Source organism: Misgurnus anguillicaudatus, chromosome 6 (genome assembly GCF_027580225.2).
Source record: "Misgurnus anguillicaudatus chromosome 6, ASM2758022v2, whole genome shotgun sequence".
In the NCBI taxonomy this organism is placed as follows: domain Eukaryota; kingdom Metazoa; phylum Chordata; class Actinopteri; order Cypriniformes; family Cobitidae; genus Misgurnus; species Misgurnus anguillicaudatus.
The window spans coordinates 2,508,803-2,529,058 of NC_073342.2; the positions used below are offsets into that span (position 1 = coordinate 2,508,803).

General features: G+C 38.2%; 2 long non-coding RNA genes across 2 annotated transcripts; one reads left to right on the top strand and one right to left on the bottom strand.

The window, feature by feature from the left end:
- The first annotated feature begins 13,095 nt into the window (after positions 1–13,095).
- On the top strand, positions 13,096–14,444 carry LOC141364121 (uncharacterized). Its single transcript, XR_012369799.1, has 2 exons — positions 13,096–13,620; positions 14,137–14,444. It is a non-coding gene; the product is annotated as an uncharacterized lncRNA (long non-coding RNA).
- A 1,964-nt stretch (positions 14,445–16,408) lies between these two features.
- Positions 16,409–17,855, bottom strand: LOC141364122 (uncharacterized). The gene is made up of 3 exons (XR_012369800.1): positions 17,814–17,855; positions 17,499–17,669; positions 16,409–16,524 (listed from the first exon to the last, which is right to left on the bottom strand). It is a non-coding gene; the product is annotated as an uncharacterized lncRNA (long non-coding RNA).
- Between the last annotated feature and the right edge of the window lie 2,401 nt (positions 17,856–20,256).

Sequence of the window (20,256 nt, forward strand, 5' to 3'; positions counted from 1 at the left end):
AAAGGCTAAGTGCAGTAACTACTCAAACACTGAAACCGAGAAAATGCCCTTAAAGTCTTTTACACCAGTCCATTTCAACCCTTAACTCAATTTTGACCAAATGTGTCAAATGCGCTTTGGCTTTGTAGGGCAGTAGGCTATAGTGATGGATATCATTCCTTATTAAGCAATTCTCAGAGACTGAGCTAAATCCCAAATTTCTGTGTAAGTTGCTCATCCTTTTGATACAATCATTATCAGTTTTTTTTTTTTAAATTCAACTCTTCTGGTAGGAACAGGATAATTAAACTGTTATTTGCATCTCTTCCTTACATTGTGTACTACTGGCTAATTTGTTAATAGTCCATGGAAGAATGTTTCCTAATATTGATTCTTTATGTTTTTGTTGTGCTGAAGATGAATCTACTTCTCATCTCTTCTGGAGAATGCTCTTCTACAAATCTGTTCTGGAAGGATTTCTGTATTTTTGTATGCAGATTTTCGCACAAGTTTTTTTATTTTATTTCTTACATTAATGTAAATGTCAGGGTTCAAAGCTTTACTTTTTATTTTTTACAAGCAACTTAAATCCTACTTGAACACTCTCTTTACATCCCGCAACTCCAAACCCTTAAAACTGAAAACGAGCAGGAACTGACACTTCGCAGCCCATTGCGTCACCCAAAGCTTTATTTAGCGTTGCTCCCTAGTGACACCTAGCTACTGTTAAAAGAAATAGCAACTAAATAAAAATATTTTATGCAATGACCTAAGCAGAATTATTTAATTGTCTGGTTATTAAATAAAAAAATGCCTATTTTTCCATGCAAATTTTCTTGACGTGTCTACAATTAATTCATTAATTATAATTTATTGACACACAGTTTGAAGAATGACAGTATGAACTAAAAAAAAGTAAGACTTTGTTTAGTACAGTGTGTATGGGAAAGTAGTCTGGGGTGGGATGAGAATAGTTACTTTTTTGTTTAAGTTTGTATAAAAATATAGATTTAGTGCTGTGTAGTGCTTATGGGACTGGTGGTAAAAAGGAGCATGGAAGAAGTATTATTGCTGTATATCAGCTTTTTGTGGCACAGCAAGCATTTCACTTTGAAACATGAAATAATGGACATTGAGACCATACCTACAGATACTTTAGCAACAATTTCAAAATGCTAAAAAGACAAAGTACAAAAACAAAACAAGGTCTCAAAAAGCAGTAATCAGTAAGTTTTTAGTAGGCTAATCCAATAAAAAAATCTAAAGGATTAATGGTGCCACCTGGTGATCAACAGTAAAAATGACACATTTTACCTCTACCCAATAGGGAAAACCACCAACAATCAAGAATGCATGATTATATGGTGTCATGGCTTTGCAATTAAAAAAAAAATGTTGTTATAATTGAAGTCAATGGGGCAAAAACAGATTTTTTCCCCCCCAAATCAGTGACATGAACTTGGCAATTAAGAGTTCTTTTTGTAAGAATTTGGTAGTTTTAATCAGTGCTGAGGTTTATTAACAAATTTATGCAAAAACATTTGAAAAAATATTTATTTGATACATTTTTACAAAAGTTTAAGTTAGTTGATGTTTTACTTCCGAAAAACATGAAAGGGTAATGAATTTGCCTACGGTGCATTGTTAAGTTTTTAAAAGCATATTCCCAAAATATGTGTCAATATAAGATTTGTCACCAAAAATCATTCCATTTGCTGAAACACTGAGAAAGTTGTGGCCAAATTAAGACTAAAAGCACCCCAAAGTGGATGGAAACGTCTCCAAAAGTACATAAAAGTTTCATTCTCATATACTGTAAAAAGTGTTCCGGTGCCTTAGTAGATTTAACAAAGATAAAACGAGTAAACTGTATTAAAAATTCTTGTTTTTTAATCAAAATTTGAGTTAAAATAACATAAAAAGATGAATAAGTTGAGTCATTCTAAATGAACACATTGAGTAAATTCAGCTTCATTTTATCATGTATAATCCACTTAAATTAAGAAGGAAATGAACTTAATAATTTTGTGTTGAAACTACACGAATGATTTTAATAAACATAGCTAACTAGGCAGTAGACTTGTAGTTCCCAGCATGCTTTGCATGGGACTGCATTTGGACAGTGAAAATTTAATTTAAACGGTATTTTGTGTTTTTAACTAAAAAGAAAGACTTTTTATGTGTTTAATGTTAATTTATCTTCGATATTTAGAAGAGTTTTTGTTTCATCTTTGAGTTTTGTAGTTACCATTGTTCAGAAGACTGGTGCTTGTGCATAGACTGCATACTGAAGTATGTCACGCTTTACAGCTGCCCAAAACTAAACTGGGTGGGCCAGTTGATTGAATAAACAATTCGTGCCCTCATCTCACAGAAAGGTAAAGTCTAAATCAATGTTTATGGAAACAACAACAAACCATAATAAAGTTACCTGTACCAAGAAAAGTAAATTAAACTAAGTAATACTAGAACTATTAGTTAACTCAACTTAATTTTGTTGCGTTTGTATAAAGTAATATTACAGTGTTTATTATACTAAAAAGACTACAAGTTGACTCAACTTAAAACATCAAATGCAGCCACTTGCCTTAATTTTTATAAGTTAGATCTAGGTATTACTTTTTACAGTGTAATACTGCTGATTATTATTATTTTTTAAGCAAACCGAGAATATTTTTGCAATAAAACAAACCAGAATCATTTGAATGTAATGTTATATAAATGTTATTAAAGTGAAAAAGACCCAAAACATTTGTGTCCAGTGTATTTTTTTGCCATTACAGAAGCTTGTCTAGCTATGAAAGTGAAACTCGCTGTTAAACAATTAATCAAGTAATCCAAATGTCAATTTAATCATGTATAGACCAGTTCAAATGATGTAAACAACACTGGTCCAGAAACACTTCCGGTTACAGTTTGTGACAGTTATTTTTTTATTTCACATGTATTATTATCTTTAAGATGTTTGTTTAACTTCAGTTAATTCAGGTTTATATGTTCTGTTGGTTTATTTTATCCCAACGTTTATCTAGTGTTAAAAAAACGGAAACAGGAAGTGCTTCTGGACCAGTGTTGTTTACGTCTCTTGAAATGGTCTATACATAATATAATAATGCCACACAAATATTTCTGATCTTTCTCAGTCAGGATAACGGTGTTAAATATTACATCCTATAGATCTCAATTGCAATAATGTAAATAAAACTATATGAACAGATGCACAAAAATACGCTTTCATAAGCTTAAGATTTTTCCATGCTGCCAAAGTACGAGGACTTGCATGTTTTTATTAAGCAATTGGCTTTTCTGATGTAATGTCAGATTTAAAAATTAGATGATATACAGAACAGCTTTACAAAGCTTTTACAGCAGATAATAAGTCTTTGAAGGGATTTTTAGGGCATAGGGCTGATCATTTCATGATAAAATGCATTGTTATAGCTAGGGATGCACTGAATGTTCGGCAACTGAAAATATATTTGGCCACTGAAAATATTCGGCCGAAAATAGCAACAAAAAAAGGGAAAATGCTTAATAAATTTTACTGAACAATGAGGACTTTACGCAATCAAATAGTAATAGTGCAGAGTGAGAGGCGTACAAATGCAGCAAACATGTTGGTAAAAGCATTTTAAAGTGTCAGATAAAGACACGAAAACAAATAAGTTTCATTTATCATTTAACCCCTTAGGTGGCGCAAATACCTTTAGAGTGGGGGGGGGTAAAATTGTGATATATATCTTCAAATTAATATAACTCTGGCATTTTTTGGTCTAGAAGCCTAATCGTGGTCTTACTTTAAAGAAGACACTTAAACATATAACATATTAAATAATTAAATTGTATAGCAGTTTACATTTGTTTTAATAAATAAAAATAATTCCATAACATATTATTTTTATAAATAAAAGTATAAAAATGTAAATGTTTCACAAAAGTAATAATGCAAACATGAAGCCATAAGTCTCAAGTAGTTCTGATCCAAATTTCAAGTTAAAATCACAAAAAATGAGGTGTGTGTCACACTTTTAGTGGTTTTACCAACAACGGCCACTAGGTGTCAACAGTTTGCAGCATACACTTGTCACAAATTATTCAATTACTATCACTGCATTATTATTACTGCAAAAAGGTTTTGAAATATGAAAACTACATTACTAGAGCTTTCCAACAATATATAGTTTGTCAACATGTTTGAAGATTTATAATAGGATATAGTTTTATGAATATATAATAATTAATATGCATTCCTATGGGGGAGCATGTAACACGAAAACTGTCACTATTATTTTAATATCAACAGATGACCTTGTAATATGAAAACTACATTCTGAGAGCTTTCCAGTGATATATAGTTTGTCATGATTTTTTAGGTTAAGAGTAGGGTTTTAATCTTATAAATATGTAAAAACAAATTAGGCCTATAAATTTGCTGTTGTTGGCACACTTTGTAGGCAAAAATACAAAAAACAAAAAATGCCTTCACAAAATAAAGACAGAGAACGGAAAGGGAGGCTGCTTCTAAAGGCAGTTCAACATTGCAAACATGGATTCAAAGCTCCATCAAGCCAGCAGGTAAATCATATTGAATATTTATTGTCACACTTTAATTCTTGTTGTTATATTTCCCATTATAATTACTTGTCTAAGTTGATGCTAGTAATATAACACATCATATTTATAATACTTTATTAAAACCATACTAATAGTACCACCCACCTTAGTGCCCTTTTTGGTGTGGGACACTGCCCAATCTAGCATTTTCATTTTTTAAATGACTGTTCTCATTACAAAGAAAAGTGAATGGGTTATAAATAAATTTGGCATTAAGGTATAACGCAAAAGAAGTTAAATTTAGGCTTTTCAACCTAAGGCCAATGAGTTTTGTACAGATGCAAATTTGTGTGTATAGTATGTACAGTATGAGTGTAGCTTTTGAAATGTAGTTTTCACAGAGCTGTGTGTTTCACTAGTTTTCTTGCTATTAAATTAGTTTGTCTAGTTAATTTTTACACAATTTCAGCACACTAAGGTTTAATAAATATTATCCGGCCCTCACATTGTGGCGTTATTTACTATCCGGCCCTCAGTCAGCGTAAAATGAGTTTTACACCCCTGATATATACCATTTTGTGTTGTCATTTAGGCTATAGCACCAGTCTTAAAATGTAAGGGATACTGGAGCTTGTTGGGTTGGTAGGACTGCTGGCGGTGGGTGCTGGAAAATGTCCCTTATTTTCAAATCTAAAACTTGACAGGTATGGTGCAGCCACTTTAGAAATGGTGGGTGATTGTGGCACAGATGCAATGGCTTGTGATACACCAGTTGAACAGGTGTTTTGTGATGCAGTTGCAGCTGTGTACTTTCCAGACACACTCTTATGAGGAATGCGTGGTGTCTTCTCAGTATGCAATCTCAGGTGATCAATGTTTATTTTTGGGAAAATTACCCCTGTCTCATCTACAACATCAGCACTCTTCCCTTCAATGTTTTTAATTGTATATGGACCTAAAAAATTTGGATCCAATTTTCTCTGCTGACTTCGAACATTGAACCTCCATACCCTGTCACCCACAGAGAATTTAAATTTCTGTGTTTTCTGTTTGTTACTTTTCATTTTGTTTTGCACCCGATGAGTGTGTGTAAGCAGTCTGAAGAACTTCATCAAGTTTCAGGACATCTTCTGTCATTTGTTCAACTCCCATGACATCTTCGACAGAGTTGTCAATCTACAAAAAAAAGAATATCTGAAGAGTTTGGTTTCAAAACAAGATAACTATTTTTTTTAGAAATAGCTTTTTACACATCTTTGTGCGTTAAGCTTTTAACACATTATGTGTAATTTTAACACATGTGTCATTTTGTGTTGATTTTGTGTTAAAATATAACACATGTTGTGTTAAAAGTAACACAAAATGTGTTGTTTCAATATTAACACAGTGATGGGTGAATTCTGGGACAACGCATTTAGTGTGTCGTCCCACAATCAACACTAATGTGTTGTTTTTAACACATTCGTTCTAAGATTGTAATTTGCAGAAATACTTACCCTGTACTCTGAACCAAATTCCAATTTCCCTAAATTAATTTGGAAAATCCTTTACTCTTTTGTTAAAACCTTAAACAAGTTCAGGTAGTTTTAAAAAAATTCTTTTGCAGTTTTTGTTGATAGTTTGTGTGTACACAGCCATAAACATAACCACATCTCACCTCTGTAACCCCCCCACCCTACTCTTGATATAAGAAAATTCGGTTACACTTTATTTTAAGGCGTCACTGTTACATTGTAATTATATATTTAAGTACCAAGTAATAATCATCAACAACATGTACTTACTGTAGGGTTAGGGATAGGGTTTGGTTTAGGATTAGTTGCATGTAATTATGCATAATTAACTGTTATTACTATAATAATTACTTGTAACATGTGTAATAAAGACACCGTAAAATAAAGAGTTACCGAAAATTCTGTTAAGATCTTAATCTGCTTGATCTAATAGTAATTGTGTTATAATCAGTATTGGTGTAACTAATAACCAAATAATAAGTTACTCTAATTTAATTATATTTCCCTTGAAAACGTAAAGTAAGGGATTACTCTTATTTTGCTACTAATTTAATTACAGTTACTTCTGATGTTATAGTAGATTTAATAATAGTGGAATTTAAAATAATTTTTTTATGTATAAGTTTGTATCAGTTTAAATAATTTGTAAGGTTAATAAAAATGATGGCAATTAGTTGTTTATTAACATTAATATTACTCAGATATTGACTTTTACTTAAAACACATATTAAAGGCGAAGTCCATGATGTTTGAAAGCCAATGTTGATATTTGAAATCACCTAAACAAACACGCCCCTACCCCAATAGAATCTGGACCTTCTGTTGATAGACCCGCCCCACACATACGCAACCCGGCATTTGATTTGATTTGATTGGCTATAAGTGTGTTTTGGTAGTCGGCCCGTCTCCTTTTCCAACGCGTTTTTCAAACATCCTGGACTCCGCCTTTAATGCATGATTTTGCAAAACCTTATTCTACATCCTTAGGGGGCGTGCACACCAACGCTTTTACGCCTGCGGCCGGCGCATGTTTTCAAAAGTTTCCAATGGAAGCTTGGCGTTTTTCAAATAAGCCAGCAGCTAGCGGTTTTCTTCACGCTGAAAACCGGCGCCCAGCGGTTTTTCCGCGCTCAGCGCTGAGCACCGAGAGTTGAAAATTTTCAACTTTGGAAGAAAAGCTCAGCTCGTCAATGTCAGTTCTCACGCGGCTGTCCAATCACAGTGGAGGAGGGGCGTGACAAGTATCACAGCAACCAACCGTCTCACAGCTGACGTATCAGTGCTACCAAAGCGCTTAGCTGAAGAAAGCTGGCACTCAGCTGAAAAACAGCTGGCATTCGGCGTTGTCCAGGCGTTTTCAGCAGCGTTCAAAAGTTTTGGTGTACACAACCCCTTAATTCTACCCAATTCCTACCAATACTTAAACATAATAACTACTTTACTAAATATTAATTAGCAGTTAATTGTAAGTTAAAGGTGATGATATCATCATGAATGATAAGTTGGTTAACTGTAAAATCTACCAGAAGTTTAGTCATTTGCGTGCTTCTCTGTCTCTGTTGTTGTGTAAGATTCTCATCTTTGGACTGTTAGCTTCCTCCTGGCCAGCAGATGGCACTTTTCTATGACACTTAGTAATTAAGCCTGATGTGTTACACCTGTTTTTGTTCTATATAAGTGAAGTTTTGCCATGCCTTCTTTGTTCAGTCTTGAGTTTTTGTTACCAGTTGCCAGTCTGTATGCTACTCTTGTAAGCTTATGTTTTTGACCCTTGTGTCTGTTTTCTTTTCCCTGTTTTTTGGAAGCACAGCTTCCTTTATTTTGTTGTACTTTTTCATTCAGTAAAATTATCAGTTTAATCAAGATCCAGGTCTCTGTGCTGTTTTGCTATCTCTAGCTCTGTGAGTAAGAACAGTCACTTTGAGTATAGGAGACCCGGGTTCAATCCTCACCTAAGACACCCCGTTACAGCAAGACTGAACCATCAACATGAATCCAGCAGAGGAGACTCCACCATCTTCAAATGTGGACCGCATTCTCTCTGCCCTCTCTGGGCAAGCTGCAGCCATCCAGGAACATGAGCAGATCCTTTCTGAAATTCTTCAACGTTTAAGTCTTCAGCCTTCTGTTCCTCCACCCCAAGACCCTCAGCCACCTGAAGATCCCCCTCGAGCAGTGTTATCTCCCCTGTCAGAACCCAAATTGCCAGCACCAGAACGATTTGATGGGAATCCCCAAAAGTGCCGTGGGTTTATTACACAGTGCACCCTAGTATTTGAACTACAACCTGGAAGCTTTCCTACAGAGCGCAGCAAAGTGGCCTACATGATTACACTTCTCACCGGCAAGGCCTTAGACTGGGCCTCAGCTCTGTGGGACCAACAGTCTCCACTTTCAGCCAACAGCAGAGATTTCATTGTTGAAATGAAGAGGGTTTTCCACCACCCTGCCAGCATAGGTGATGTGGATTATCGTTTACTTCAACTCTGTCAGGGCAATCGGAGTGTGGCTGAGTTCACCATAGAGTTTCGTACTCTTGCGTCTGAAAGTGGATGGGACCAACGTGCTTTGAGGGCAGCATTCCACCAAGCTTTGTCTCCACAACTTAAGGATGAGCTGGCATTTAGGGACCCGGCACCGGACTTGGAATCCCTGATCGATATGGCAATCCGAGTAGATCATCGTCTCCGAGATCGTCGGCCAGAACGATGCCGAGATCCTGGGCCACGTCACCCTCCAGAATTCTCCAATACTGTTGAACCACTTTGTAGGCCCTGTGATTTGGAAGAACCCATGCAGCTGGGTAGAACTAGATTAACCCAGACGGAAAGAGATCGACGAATGAGGGAGCGACGCTGTCTGTACTGTGGCAAGTCTGGCCATTTCCGATCCAGCTGTCCTGAATTGTCGGGAAAAGCCAGCTCTCGTCCAGGAAAGGGGGAGCTGGAACGAGAATAGAAGTCATCCCCATCCTGCTACCTCTGGAGTTACTATCCAAGCCACCATCCTCAGAGACAATCAACATCATCAGCTGGGAGCATTCATTAATTCTGGGGCTGCTGGGAATTTTTTGGATCTAGACGTATCCAGACGTTTGGGTATTCCATCCTTGGTTCTCCAGAAGACTCTAACCATCACTGCTCTTGATGGCAGACCACTTGGCTCAGGTCAGGTTAGTCACTGTACTCCTTTTCTTCAGTTTGAAATTGGGGGCCATAAGGAGTTAATGCAATTTTTTCTGATCCAATCACCAGAGCTTCCCCTAGTTCTTGGATTTCCATGGCTATCCTGTCACAATCCACATATAGATTGGGCCAGGGGTATTGTTAAGAGCTGGGGAATTAATTGTTGTGTCTCTAATTTCTCCTTTTGTCATTCTCCCGAGTTTCTGAAGGCATTTCCAGGACCTTTGTCAACACTCTCCAGGTGGCCTGCCTCCCTCAACCATAACATACCTTTTACTCAAGGACTACCTGTATCTCAGGTCAAGTCTGATAATGCTAAGTCTCAAAGTTTTCCCCTCAAGTCATCTCTAGTCCTTCAGACAGCGGAAACACCCAAGGTTCTTATCGTAAAGACTATAAGTGCACCCTCTGGGTCCCTCCCTGAAGTGTCCCAAGTTCCTCCTGAATATGCTGATCTCAGAGAGGTCTTCAGCAAGTCCCGAGCTACCTCCCTTCCTCCTCACAGACCATTTGATTGTGTTATAGACTTGGTCCCAGGGGCATGCCCTCCAAGGGGTAGGCTGTACTCCCTCTCTGCTCCTGAGAGGGTTGCTATGGAGAAGTATCTTAAGGAGACTTTGGATAATGGTTTCATTCGTCCTTTAACCTCACCAGCTGGGGCAGGGTTTTTTTTGTTGAGAAAAAAGATGGCGACCTCAGGCCCTGCATTGACTACAGGGGTCTTAACCGCATCACAATCAAAAATCGCTACCCTCTGCCTCTGTTGACCACTGCTTTCGAGCTTCTACAAGGTGCCACAATTTTCACTAAATTGGATCTGCAAAACGCTTACCATCTGGTCAGAGTAAGAGAGGGTGACGAATGGAAGACCGCATTCAACACTCCCACTGGTCACTATGAGTACAAGGTAATGCCCTTTGGCTGTTTTCCAGGCTCTAATCAATGATGTACTACGAGAGATGCTGGACAAGTTTGTTTTTGTCTATCTTGACGATATCCTTATTTTCTCTAAAAACTACCAGGAACACGTTCAACATGTTCGACAGGTCTTGTCCCAGCTACTTAAACACAGCCTCTTCGTCAAGTTGGAGAAAAGTGAGTTTCATGTTTCCTCAGTCCCATTTCTCGGCTTCATTGTGTCCAAGGGGAATCTTCAGATGGATCCTGGCAAGGTCAAGGCAGTACGGGAATGGTCTCAGCCCAGCTCTGTAAAGCAGGTACAACGCTTTCTTGGCTTTGCCAATTTTTATAGAAAGTTCATTAGAAATTTCAGCTCTGTTGCAGAACCTCTCTCCGCTCTCACCAAGAAGTCTGCTCAGCCATTCAGATGGACAGAAGAGGCCAACCAGGTTTTCAACAAGTTGAAACAACTCTTTAAATCTGCTCCCATCTTAACTCTCCCAGACCCAGAGTTGCCATTTGTGGTTGAGGTGGATGCTTCTGACATAGGGGTAGGAGCAGTCTTGTCCCAGAGAGCCAGGTCTGACAACAAACTTCACCCATGTGCTTTTCTGTCTCGTCGACTGTCTGCAGCAGAGAGGAATTATGATATCGGAAATCGGGAGCTGTTGGCAGTTAAGGTTGCACTGGAGGAGTGGAGGCATTGGTTGGAGGGGGCCAAGCATCCTTTCCTCATCTGGACAGACCACAGAAACCTTACTTACATTCGGGAAGCCAAGAGATTAAATTCCCGCCAAGCTCGCTGGGCTCTGTTTTTTAATCGGTTTGACTTTGTTCTTTCTTACCGCCCAGGTTCCAAGAATTTGAAACCAGATGCACTTTCAAGGCAATTTGATATCCCAGAGCAGGAGTCCAGACCGGAACCCATACTACACACCTCCAGAATAGTAGCAGCTATCCAGTGGGGCATTGAAGCTGCCATCAAAAAGGCCCATCGGCAGCAGCCAGATCCAGGTAATGGTCCACCAGGACGTCTCTTTGTACCTAACCGATTACGTTCTGATGTATTGCAGTGGGCACATGCTTCCCTCCCCTCTGGTCATCCTGGGGCCACCAGAACTTGCAGACTCATCCAAAGGAGATTTTGGTGGCCCAAGTTGCAAAGAGATGTTCGGGATTTTGTTGCCGCTTGTACTATATGCGCCCAGAACAAGGAACCCAGAGCCCACCCCCTAGGACTACTGCACCCTTTGCCTATCCCCAAACATCCCTGGTCGCACATATCTATGGACTTTGTAACAGGTTTGCCCAAATCACAAGGTAATACAGTAATTCTGGTGGTGGTGGACAGATTTTCAAAAGCATGTCACCTCTTGCCTTTACCCAAACTTCCCACAGCAAGCCAGACTGCAGAGCACCTTATGCATCATGTGTTCAGGATACATGGCTTCCCACAAGATATGGTCTCTGATAGAGGGTCTCAATTTACATCCCGGTTCTGGAAGGCATTTGGCCGTCTCATTGGGTCTGACATCAGCCTCTCTTCTGGTTTTCACCCCCAGTCTAATGGGCAGACAGAGAGAGTGAATCAGGAGATAGAGAAGACTCTTAGATGTTTAGTGGCAGAAAATCAGACCACCTGGAGCTCTCGATTAGTCTGGGCTGAATTTGCACATAATACTCTCTACCACTCTTCCCTAGGCATGTCCCCTTTTGAATGCCAGTACGGCTTCCCTCCGCTGTTGTTCCCTGGACAGGAGCCGGAGGTGTGTGTTCCTGCCGCTGCTCAATTGGTTCGTCGATGTCGTCGGGTTTGGCAGAAGGCCCGGACAGCTTTACAGAAGGCCTCTCAACAACAGAGGCAGGCAAACCGACACCGGAGGTTGGGGCCTATGCTTCGTCCTGGCCAAAGGGTGTGGCTGGCAACCAAAGATCTCCCCCTGCGGGTGGAATCTCGCAAGCTGGCTCCACGCTATATTGGTCCTTTTAAGATCCTCAGGAAGATAAACCCAGTATCTTACCGGTTGCTTCTGCCCAGATCAATGAGAATCCATCCAACATTTCATGTCTCTCGGTTAAAGCCTTTTGTTTGTTCTTCTCTGTCCCCAGCTTGCAAACCTGCCCCAGCTGCTCAAATCATCAATGGAAAACCAGCCTATACTGTCCGTCGGCTGATGGACTCTCGCACAGTACGGGGAAGAGTACAGTACCTGGTTGACTGGGAGGGCTATGGCCCAGAAGAGCGCTCATGGGTACCTGCTAAAGACATTCTGGACCCAACACTCATTTCAACTTTTCACCGTACCCACCAAGGCCTTCAAGGGAACGTCAGGAGCCGTTCTTAGAAGGGGGGCTTCTGTAAGATTCTCATCTTTGGACTGTTAGCTTCCTCCTGGCCAGCAGATGGCACTTTTCTATGACACTTAGTAATTATGCCTGATGTGTTACACCTGTTTTTGTTCTATATAAGTGAAGTTTTGCCATGCCTTCTTTGTTCAGTCTTGAGTTTTTGTTACCAGTTGCCAGTCTGTATGCTACTCTTGTAAGCTTATGTTTTTGACACTTGTGTCTGTTTTCTTTTCCCTGTTTTTTGGAAGCACGGCTTCCTTTATTTTGTTGTACTTTTTCATTCAGTAAAATTATCAGTTTAATCAAGATCCAGGTCTCTGTGCTGTTTTGCTATCTCTGCTCTTGGATTCACCAGTGGGGAGTTAGCTCTGTGAGTAAGAACAGTCACTTTGAGTATAGGAGACCCGGGTTCAATCCTCACCTAAGACACCCCGTTACATGTTGACAGATTGATAGGTTAGAATATGTCAGTCAGGTTAGCTTTGAATGAAACATCGCCCAGTTCTTGCACCTGCGAATACGAATAAAAATCTATATTTATGATTAAAGACCATGTCCCCTTTTAGCCTGACTACATCAGACTTTGTACTTCGCTCAATCAAAGTAGCAGAGAATGGTATTACCAGGCTAGTCCCCTTTGGGTTTAAATGAAGATTTTGATCTTTCATGTTTTTAATATTTTGGTTTTTCTTTGGGTGCAATTTATATAAATGAAATACTTTGTCTGATGTGATGATGTTCTCATTGTGTTCTTTTGTTACAGATAGAACTGAACTGGAGTCTGTGAACTAATGCTGTGTTCGAGACAACTTGGATGTTGGATATTATTGACCTTAAACCCGTAAGAAGTCTGGAACAGGAAACAAAGTGGAGTATCCAACCTCTCAACTTGGAGCAGATCGATCAACACCGACCTCAACGAGATGCATGATTTGACATTGCAGACAAGGTGGTGGCTAGCCTTTCACAGCCTTACATGAACCGCAAACAAACTTTAAACAGCACGTAATATAGATGAACATGAATGTTAAATTATTCAGTAACCATTGGCACAAGAGCACAAACTTCTCCTGGCGTCTCATTATGTGGTAAACACGCAAATGTGATACGTGATTGACTGGAATGCATTGAGGTCGGAGGTAGGATATTTAATGACATAACATCAGAAATCCGAGTTGTCTGTAACACTGCACAATATTTCACCTAATTGTCACCACCTGATTATCATGTTTTTAACACAACCATTGATTGGTCACACGGATGAAGGCAGCAAGCAGAGACATTTGTCCTTTGTATCTCTGTCAAAAAAATTAATCTATATTTAATGTTAAAAAACACTTACAGTAGATTGTGTTAGATAACTGTGCTCTTGGAAGTCAGCTTAAGTGAACAAATGGTAATGTTAATGAAAAGTTCATTTTTGTCACTGTTGCAAACTAACCACCACACAGAATATGAAGAATAGCCAGAACTGTGGTAATAAGCTAGTCCTAAAATGTTGTGAGAATCTTGATGTATTGGACACAGGTGTGTAGTATCTGTTATAGATTGACGGTTGACAGGTTTCTTTGCATGTAATTGCATTATTATTATTAATTTGGTGTTGATAGTCCAATGTTGATTTGGGAGAAATATTTAATTTCTTTTCTTTTTAGATCCTTTCTCTTTTTAATGCAGCACTTAAGGATGAACCAACCTGATCTACTAAGATGCACAGATTCAACTCTGGCCCAGCATCATCCCCACACCTCATCTGCCATCAGTTTAATTTAATGTCTGTCAATTGCAAATGCTATTTATTTCAGTTATATTACAACTTAACATTAACTTTAATTGAGACTAGTATTGTGTAAAGCTGGGGTTTCCAAACTTCTCATTTCAAAACCTATTAGACAAGTGTAATCTATTCTAGACCCACTAAAATATTTTTAAATATACATTTTTTAATGGTGTAAAACACATTTGTTCTCTTTCAGTGGAGTCATTTTATTTTCATAATATTTCATAATGTAAAGTAAATATAAGTTTATTTGCAATACCAAATATTTTATGGTATATTTTTTCTAAATCATTGTCATTGTTAATTATTAATTTGGCCAAACTGTTGTTGCATCATTACGGTGCAACACACCTTAACCTAAATTATGTTTAGGTTAGGTTATGTAAGGGTGTTTTCACATATAGTTCATTTTAAAAGAACCAAACCCAGTTCACTTAAAGTGAACCAGAAAAGGAACTAGCTGAATGTGGCCTCAGTCCTTTTGGTGTTCACAATATAGTGGACTCAAAAGAGGACCCAGTTCTTTTTTTGGTCCTCTTCAGAACTGAAGTGATCTCAGACCTTTTCTTGTTCACATCACAACTTCATAAGAAATCAGACCCCAGCTTTCTGTGCAGCAGTTGATTTTGATACAATGTCCAAACGACACGCAAAGCGGACCGGGACCTCATTGATTTCACATATCAAAAAGAAATCGAACCACAAAAGAACCCAAAAGCGAACCGTACTCAGACCACCTCCTGACGTGGTCTGAGTTCGGTTCACTTATGGGTCCTTTTAAGGGGGTCTGAGATCACTTGGTTTGTTCACATATACACCCTAAACTGATCTGAGAGCGTTTGGAGGGCTCAAATGAACTAGGTGTGAAAACACCCTAAATAATAATAATGGAAGTTAATAAAACACCCAAAATGCCCCTCTTTTTAAGAGTTTTCAATATCTCCACCACAGTAAGAATTCATTCTTTCTCAATACTTAAACATTAAAGGTCACGTTTTTCTTGATCCCATTTTTCAAACTTTAGTTAGTGTTTAATGTTGCTGTAATAGCATAAATAATACCTGTAAATGATAAAGCTCAAAGTTCACTGCCAGCCAGGCGATGTATTTTCTTTAACAGAATTCCCCTTTTCAATACAGCGAACGGCCGGTTTGTACTACAGCCCTCTACTTCCCGGTTGAATGACGTCAAAGCAAGTGTGTTTGACTAAACTCCGTCCTGGCTAAGATAAGCTGCTATTGAATCACAACACACTAAACAAGCTACACAATCAGAACTCGTTACGTATTTCTGAAGGAGGGACTTCATAGGACAAAGAAGACATCAGCCCGTTTTTAGGACAGTGAAAGCACCGTATAGATAAGTAGATTGTGTGAAAAATACCGCATGTGAAACATGTACACATATTGCGCACTGTAAACACAATCAAATCTTCAAAAACACAGGAAAAACGGGACCTTAAATGTTGTTGTTCAGTATTATGGTTGTAATCAAGAAAATGACAATGCAATTTTATTTAAAGATCATATCCCCTTTGGGTTTAAATGCAGATTTTAATCTTTCATGCCATGAAGGCAATAACGCCGAAACATCTGCCCTTGTATTGTTTGATTAGAAAAACAGGTCTAAGCACCTAAAGCTGGGAGAGCATGGTGAGGGTGTTGATTGAACTAGATCTATTGACCCCTAGATAAAATAATTAATACAAATAATGTTTTTTTCTTATCTGTCCTGTCCTATTTTGTACTGCAAAATAAACAAAAGCAAGTGACCATAGTATAAAGAGGATAACTATGGGTAATAAGGTATTTAGCAAGGCTTACATTTAAACATTTTTGTTTTATCTCATAGACTATGTTTACACTGTCAGTTTAAGTCTGATTTTTGTGTATATCCAATTTGAATGACTGACTGTACACACTGTGTATGACAACTCTTCGTGTTTGATTTGTGTGACCTGAGGCGCATTATCTTTTATCCAAAATAGCTGCATTGGTTTATAGCAATGACGTTGCGTTGATGTGTTTGAAATAAATGTGCTTGAGTTCATGCAGCAACCAGTTTTCATAAATGAAAAATAAAATAATGTATTTTTATCCAATTCATCCGAGAAATCATTTGGTAATTAAAACAATGTACCCTAAAAAACCTTTCATTTGTGAGACCGCATTCATTACTTTACTACATGTGGGAAGAGACTCACAGGTGGAGGTAGAAGTTTGGTCTGCACTTTCCATAGCTGGTGCACAGGGATTGTGGTAGGCTAGTGACACAATTGACAAAGACTGGTTCAAAATCTGCTTTACAGCCAGAGGTTGAATTAAATTTTCTTATTGGCTGTCATTTTGACAGATAAGGCTGTAACAAATCTGTCATAATCAATTAGGACTAAAATATCAACAAAACACTTAGAAAATGAACAAAACCACCTATCTGAATCTGTCCGAACTCTAACCTTGAGGTCTGGATAGACAAAGTGAGTGTTTATCTGTGTAAAAGTTAAACCATCATTGAAGACTGATGCAGTTGTCATTAAGACTGATTTTGTCAGACCTACCCCAATGCCTCTACACAGTAGGCTATGCGCCACTTTTCATTTACACAATTGCGTCGTTGTTCGCATCGATGTGCCTTTACACATGCAGAACGCTAGTAGCCAATGTCCATAGGCATTTACCAATGTAAAATACAATATCAAGGCAAAAGCTTAAAAAATAAAATGTGGCAGAAAAAAACCTTGTTGGGGGCCAATCACACCAAATGCGTTTTAAAGACGTGGAAACACAAGGTGCACCTTTATTTAGTCACTTTATAAAAAGCAGTGCAGTGCAGCGCAGCTTTTTATATTGCTAGGCAACCACCGAGGCAGCTGTCCTGTCAATCAAATGTTGAAGCGTGAGCGCTCTTTTGCTCTCAACTGTCATATAAGCAGAAACTTTAAAAAGAGGATGCTTGCACTGACTTTGATCGAAGGTGAGAGGTGCATAAACACACAGGAGACGGTAAGTAACTGAAGTATGTTTGTTTCAAATAACTGTAAACATCGGTCCTACAACGGAAGGCCTGCCTCTCCCCATATTCAATTGGACAATGGAAAGACACAAATGACGTAAAGGTGCTTTTCTGCTCTTAGCGCTCCTTCAAAAACGCATGTTGCAGTAGGGGGCAAAAATGCAAGGCGTTCAGTGCCATTAACAGCGCACATAACGCTCAATGCTGCAGTTAAAAAAGATTTACCTCATAGTAAAGACAACTGGATCTGAAGCGTAATGATGGTCTTCAGAAGGCCTCTCATGGTGGTCTTGATTCAGAGGTTTGAGAAGACTACCAAGCACCAGAGCCAGCTAACAGGTGGACCAAACATCAAGCCAGAATTCTGCATGAGTCAGGTAAGCAGAATAAAAGACGCTGTAAATAAACAATAATAAAAGATGGTCATTAATGACTTAATGCTTTCATATTCATGTTAATGCTTTGAAAATTATCTTATTTCTTTCAGAATTTATGTCTTTTGATAATATTGCCAAATGCAACAAATGGAAAAAAGCATACTTTATGACAACCTTAGCAGCAGAACCCATGACTTTCTCCTGCTGCGTCCATCTTAGACCTGTCCTTCTGAGATTTCGAGGTGAGTCCACCTCAAAAGCCAGAATGAGATGGTTTAGTTTGATGTCCAAGGCAATGTCATAATGGTTTCCGCCCCAGTGGTCATGGCATGAAAACTTTAAAGAGAGAAGTTGAAAATTAGCAATGCATCACCAAAAAAATCCAATACTGTAGTACAGTGAATAAAAGTCATGTATCAACGGTCTTTACAACATGGACAGTTGAACCTTTTGTAATTTAATTCAAACAACAAAAGAGAAAACAAGCAGATTGAGAAGTCCTTCGGCGATGCGTGATGACGTGTGTGGGATTTGATTTTGTTTTACTAATCGTGCTGTTTATAATCTTAATTCATGTGTATTGTGATTTCTGTGCTGAGTACAAGAAAGTTGTCTGTGTGTGTGGAAAGTTACCAAGGAGGGGGTGGCTGATGTGTGTGTGTGGGAGCCGGGGGGCTATAGAAAAAGCCCTGAAGGGAAAACACACAGAACAGATGGTTTCAATAAACAAGTTGTTTGCTTTATAACTATGTTATATTTAGAGAAAGTGAAAATTAGTATGTTTAACTAATGAATGCATTTAACCAATTCATGAACAATGGAGTATTGTTGTGTTGTTGAATAATTATGTTTTACATATTTACTGCCTACTAGAGATGCGCGGATGGGCTATTATTTCATCCGCAACCGCATCACAAAACTCATCATCCGTCCGCCATCCATCCGCACCAAAGTTTCTGACCAGTTTTCAAAACCGCACCCGCCCGCCATCCGCTGACTGGGCGATGCAAGGCGCTGCTGATGACAGCCGCTGCTGATGACTGGTTGGATGACAGCCGCGAGACTAGAAAGCCCTAGAATATAAGCAGTGAACTCAGGCTATGTTTACATTAATGCGTTTATCCTCTAAAATGCATTACTTTTGCTACGTTTACGCCTTTCATCTACACTACATCACCGTTTTCGACCCTCATAAACGGATTTGTTCATCAACGCTGCAGACCCTGTTTTAGTTTGAGAACTCAGACGTTGCGCTGAGTGTAAATGTAGATGGAGTCTTATGTAAACGAACAGCTGATGTTAACGTGACAGCGCATCATTTTCAAAGTAAAAATTATTTTATTCAGGTAAATGGAGGTTTGCAACGGAGGTTTTGACAAAAATAGTAAACATCTACCAACCAGCTATTATACACGCTATATCGGATTGTTTTAACATGTATCATCATATATAATGTCTATTTTATATTTATGTTTGAGTATTGTTGGGTTTGAATATTGCTGTAATGTGTTTATGTTTTGTTTAAATTTAGTTAGCTTATTACGAAAGATAGACTGTAATTTTAAACGCCATATAGGGCGTTGTAAAGGCCAATATGAAGGGAGAATTGTAATGGGTCAGACATTATTTTCGAGTTTAATTTAAGTTTTGTTTTCTACTTTAAAATGAATTTCGTTTCAGATAATTTGTCTCTTAATTTTAATCGATGTTTTGTTGATAAGTTTTGTGAATATAAATTAATAAAAACAATAAACTTTATTTCAGCAATTTCTGTGTTGCTAGCGGAGGACGTGCACGGACCTCGCAAACATTTAAAAATTAATGCAATAAGCATTTCTGTAGGCTAAAGCTATACTTCACCTCTTACTATGTTTGATTGAAGTTTGCATTTGCCGAAATTTATTTTTGCTTCAAGTTCGTTTAGTACTGTTCACTTGAATGCTTTCTTTTTAAATCATAAAGACCAGTCTCCGATCGGCGCACATGACATGGGACAAAAATAAATAAATAAATAGCCTAAATTAAACGCACAAATTACATAGTCTGCACTGGTATCATCCTGATTTACCACTTTGTAAAACTTATTCCAGGCAACCCTTTTCTGAACTTTTATTTCCTTTGTTTTTAATTCTCATTTTTTTTGAGTTTGCCACGTACCTCCTTCGCCGGCGTTGATAAGAGCTGTGTCAAAATGTGTCCTCATTTCTCCGCGCTGTTAATGATAGAACGAATGGATCCTTAACAGCAGAGGCTATCCCAAACAATTAAAACCTTTATTAAATAAAAGTGTATTTAGAAAACTTTTTCTTGTCACTCTTTTAGTATAATAAGTTATTTTTTGTGTTAATATTATTCGGTTTATGTTGCGTATATTTCTAAGGTTGATTATTTGATATAGTGTTGTTGAATAGTTTAATCTACATCAATGTGTCATATTTTCTAAAATAAATTCATATTTTTCTGATTACATATTTATTTTAATAAGTCAGAAATGTCTCCGCTGTTTATTGCTGACAGGCGCGATGGGCGCTACTGGGGGCGCGTGCAACAGGTGACCCAAATTATGGGTCCTCAGAAGGCTAGACCGTCTCATTTCAGTTCTCTTC